Source organism: Prunus persica, unplaced genomic scaffold (assembly GCF_000346465.2).
Source record: "Prunus persica cultivar Lovell unplaced genomic scaffold, Prunus_persica_NCBIv2 scaffold_61, whole genome shotgun sequence".
NCBI lineage: Eukaryota > Viridiplantae > Streptophyta > Magnoliopsida > Rosales > Rosaceae > Prunus > Prunus persica.
The window spans coordinates 1-4,967 of record NW_018027177.1 but is presented as its reverse complement, the minus strand read 5'-3'; the positions used below and the strand labels follow the sequence as shown (position 1 = coordinate 4,967).

At 39.9% G+C, this 4,967-nt stretch overlaps 1 pseudogene across 1 annotated transcript in view; it reads left to right on the top strand.

Annotated features, from left to right (window-relative positions):
• LOC18769012 overlaps positions 1–945 on the top strand; it is a 2,768-nt pseudogene extending 1,823 nt beyond the window's left edge. Inside the window, exon 5 of the transcript XR_002269541.1 lies at positions 1–945. The product of XR_002269541.1 is annotated as a 5'-adenylylsulfate reductase 3, chloroplastic (transcript).
• The last annotated feature ends 4,022 nt before the right edge of the window (positions 946–4,967 follow it).

The window sequence follows — 4,967 nt, the reverse complement described above, 5'->3', positions numbered from 1 at the left end:
TCTGAAATTCCGGTTGTCCAGGTCGACCCTGTTTTTGAGGGACTGGATGGTGGGATTGGGAGCCTGGTGAAGTGGAACCCAGTAGCAAATGTTGAAGGTCGTGACATATGGGACTTCCTTCGTGCCATGAATGTGCCTGTGAATTCACTGCACTCGAAGGGGTACATCTCAATTGGTTGTGAGCCATGCACAAGGTCAGTCCTACCAGGGCAACATGAAAGAGAAGGAAGGTGGTGGTGGGAGGATGCCAAGGCTAAGGAATGTGGTCTTCACAAAGGCAACATTAAACAGGAAGAGGGAAACCAATCTAATGGTAATGGGGCTGCACATTCAAATGGCACTGCCACTGAAACTGATATCTTTACTTCCCAAAATTTAGTTACCTTAAGCCGGACTGGAATAGAAAATTTGGCAAGGCTAGAGAACCGGCACGAACCATGGATTGTAGTGCTCTATGCACCATGGTGCCAATTCTGCCAGGCAATGGAAGGATCATACATTGAGCTGGCTGACAAATTGGCAGGAAGTGGTGTGAAAGTAGGAAAGTTCAGAGCAGATGGTGAGCAGAAGGAGTTTGCCCAGAACGAACTGCAGCTTGGAAGCTTCCCCACGATACTTTTCTTCCCCAAACACTCTTCTCGGCCAATCAAGTACCCATCAGAGAAGAGGGATATTGATTCATTGATGGCTTTCATCAATGCCCTCCGGTAACCGGACTTTTGAAATGTTCAAAAAGAAGTCAAGGTATTAGAGAATCGAAGTCCCCAAGCTCCCATTCATCTCCATACCTAAAGGGTGAAGTCAACATTCGTTGGCAAACCAGCTGGATAAATTGCACTGATTTTGCCAAGAGTCTGTGTTTTTGGAAATGTATTGATGTTTCTCTATGAATATATCTGAATCATTTACTAAATAAATGAAATCGTGCCTCAGGTAGAGTAAATAATAGATAACCGGAATATGATTGGACAAGGATGTCAATCCTAAATCTAACTAATAAAATCTTACAGCAAAAGTAAATTAACACAAGGATTTTTGTACCCAATGGTACGAGGAAAAAATCCAACTAGGAAAAACCTCTGGAAATCCACTAAGAATGGATTATTACAAGACTCAAGAAGATAAACTTTAAACAAGAATCTATCCAATACTTTTGTCTTGCCTTACTCAGTCCTTGCTTGAACTCTCTCGAATTGATGATCCTCACGAACAAGCATACCCGCACACAGCTTCCAATATGGAATATGAAATATGAAGATGCAAACTAGAATTAAAAAGCTTCACAAAGTTGCTTTATCATTCTAATTTTTCATGAACTCAATTTTGATTCTCTCAATATAAATCTCTCAAATCAGTTTTTGCAGAAGTAAGTAACAAAGGTCTTCAAGCTTTGTTTCATATCAAGAGAAATCACGTTCCAAAAAGAGTAGAAAGAAGTAGAATTGGTTTTAACGTAAAAAAGAGGAAAACAATTTTGCTGATTGATTTTATTGTCAATTTCATTCCTAATAAAACTAAATCACAAAAATATAGTTTTCCTAATATGATATGCAAATGCAAATTACCTTGTAAACATAGTCAACCCTTGATCTGCTCAATATGGATAAGTCTTGTGGCCCAAGTTAATTGGCCTAAAAACTAGGCCTAAATCTACACAACTAGGACACAATTACAAGTCTAGGAAATTAAGCCAATTCCTAAGTAAATTCACATTTACAATAAATAATAATTAAAACACAATTACTAATTAAAGTAATTTAAAAAAAAAGGCTAAGGTATTACCTAATTACATGTATTAAATTAAACAAGTTGGCCAAAAAACAAAAGTAAAGAAATTAATTTTATATTTTAAAATTTTAAAAATTTAAAAATAAAAAGCAAAACAACCTCTTCCGACGAAATTTCACACAGACCTCTCCCAATGAAAATATCTATGCAAACAAGAGCAAACCTAATCTGACAAATTTTGTCGGCATAAATCTCTGCTGACGAAATTTTGTCGAAAGAGATTTTCTTCAAAAAATAAATATGAACTTAGTATCTTTAGGTCAATAATTTTTTTAAAAAAAATTCTTTTGAGTAATTGAATAATATTAATGTTATTCTTCAGGTTACTTGGGTATAATATTAATGTTATAGTATATAATATATAGGTCCAGGTTATAGTTGGGGAGGAGTCAAAACGTGCGTTTGACTTAAAATCAAGAAACCAAAACCTTAAAACGAAGTCGTTCCATTGAAGAAAACCTTAAAAAAAAAAACTTCATCTTCTTCATCGCGCTATTTGCAGAAGGCAGAAACAGCAGCGCTGTTCTGCCTTGCTCCGCCTCGGCCGCCTCACCACCCCTCGCTCCGTCTCAGCCGCCTCACCACCCCTCGCTGCGCCTCACTCCACTAAACGTGCAGCAAGCTAAACAGACGAACGCTTGAGGAAATTTCCATTCGCCTCGCTCCGACGCGCGCACCGGGAGCGATTAGGCATGCTTTTGAAAACACTGGGGTATATGCAGATGGTGGCCAAGATCTCTATGTTCAAGGCGGGGGCTAGGCGGGCTAGTGGGGGCTAGGCTCGCTAGGCAGTCTAGGCAGTCGCTAGGCGGCCTCTAGGCGGTCTAGGCGGGCGGCATGAGGGTATATGCAGATGGTGGCCAAGATCTCTATGTTCTTGGAGGGGGCTAGGCTGGGCTAGGCTCGCTAGGCTCGCTAGGTGGTCTAGGCGGTCGCTAGGCGGTCTAGGCGGTCGCTAGGCGGTCTAGGCGGTCTAGGCGGGCGCTAGGCGGTCTATGCGGGCGGGCTAGGAGGGCGCTGCGCCAGAGAAAAAAAAACGCCATTTTGGAATCTCCAAGGCCAGGGAAGAGATCACGATGGTGCTATGAGCGATAGACAGAGAGATGAGGATTGAAGAAGAAGTCTGAGCGAGAGAGAGTGGCTGGAAGATGGCTCTTGTTAGAGTTAGGGTTTGAGAAGGATAATTGCATTTATACGTTGAAGAAAAAAAAAACAAAAGAAGAGATGGGCCCCCGATACTCCTCTAGGCGTTAGACCCATGCGTGCAGCCCGGCTAGTGCTTTTAGACTCCGGAAACTTCATTTTGAGAGATCATATATCTGGAGGAATCTTTTGGGAAAGCTTTGATTATCCCTGTGATACTTTCTTACCTCAAATGATGATAGGATTCGACAGAGGAGGAACTTAGAAGAGCAATATTTGGGCATCCTGAGGACAATGCTGGTGTTGAGAAGTGCTCTTTTAACTATAACTATAAGCAGGTGGTGGATGGGCTGGTTATGGAGATGAAGGGGAATCGCCAACTATACAAGAAGAAGAAGAAGATGACGATGGAGATGGACAACAGGAAGAACCTAAAAATGGAACTCCGTTGCAGGCAGAAGAAATATCTCAAGCTTTTAGCGCAGAAGAAAAAGGAGGAGGAAGTGAATCTTTGATATAAAGCAACGAGAAGAAGAGATGGACACACCAGAGCTGGAAACAAATCATGTTAATGACTACTTAGCCACTACCAGTAAAGAACAGATGAACTCAATAAAAAATTCGAAGAATTTATAAGAAAAATGAAGGAGGAAATCAGGATTGAAGCTCAACGGCAACCCATTGCCGTTTAACCATTCAGCGAGCAGATGTGCCCACTGCACATACATAAAACATATACAGTTAAGTTTGTTTAACCTAGTATCGTATAGTCGCGCGGCTATACCTTTAAAATCGTGTATTTATAGTGTATAGCCGTTCGGCTATACTCTTTAAATAAAAATATGAATGTCCCTGTAGCAAAGCTGAGCCTTGAGATAATGAATCAATTAGACACGGTATGTATTTCTAGCTTTGTTCCTATATGTGTGCGCTTAGGGTTGAGGGAATATTTATGCCTTGTTTGTGTGTTGAATGTGTATCAGGAGTGATACAAAGAGGTTGCTTATCTTTTTAAGTTCCCTTTGTCATATTTCCTTATATATATTCGAATATTTAAACATTATAGCCGTTCGGCTATATTCTTTAAACATATTATGTTTCAATTATTATATAATATTGAAGAAAAAAAAACAAAGTCTACAAAATAATTAATTACTATTTATTAAGTCATTTATGAAATCGGTAAAATATTTAAATATTCACTAAATAAAAAATAATTAATAATTAAAAAAGGTTAAGATATTAATTAATTATATATATTAAATTAAAGAAGTTGGCAAAAAAAAAAGAGTAAAGAAACTAATTTTATATTTTTAAAAATTAACAAAAAAGGCAAAAAACCTCTCCTGACGAAATATACATATGTGCTGGCAAATTAACCTAATATGGTAAATTTTGTCGGCACACATCTGCCAACGAAATTTTATCGGAAGAAGTTTTCTTCAAAAAATAAATATGAACTTAGTATTTTAGATGAATAATTTATTTAAAAAAAATTCTTTTCAGTAATTGAATAATATTAATGTTATCCTTCAGGTAACTTGGGTATAATATCAATGTTGGGGAGTCAAAACGTGCGTTTAACTTAAAATCAAGAAACCAAAACCTTAAAACGAAGTCGTTGCATTGAAGAAAACCTTAAAAAAAAAAAAAAAAAAAACTTCATCTTCTTCATCGTGCTATTTGCAGAAGGCAGAAACAGCAGCGCTGTTCTGCCTCGCTCCGCTTCGGCCGCCTCACCACCCCTCGCTCCGTCTCGGCCGCCTCACCACCCCTCGCTGCGCCTCACTCCACTAAACGTGCAGCAAGCTAAACAGACGAACGCTTGAGGAAATTTCCATTCGCCTCGCTCCGACGCGCGCACCGGGGTGCGATTAGGCATGCTTTTGAAAACACTGGGGTATATGCAGGTGGTGGCCAAGATCTCTATGTTCAAGGCGGGGGCTAGGCGGGTTAGGCTGGGGCTAGGCTCGCTAGGCAGTCTAGGCGGTCGCTAGGCGGCCTCTAGGCGGTCTAGGCGGGCGACATGAGGGTAT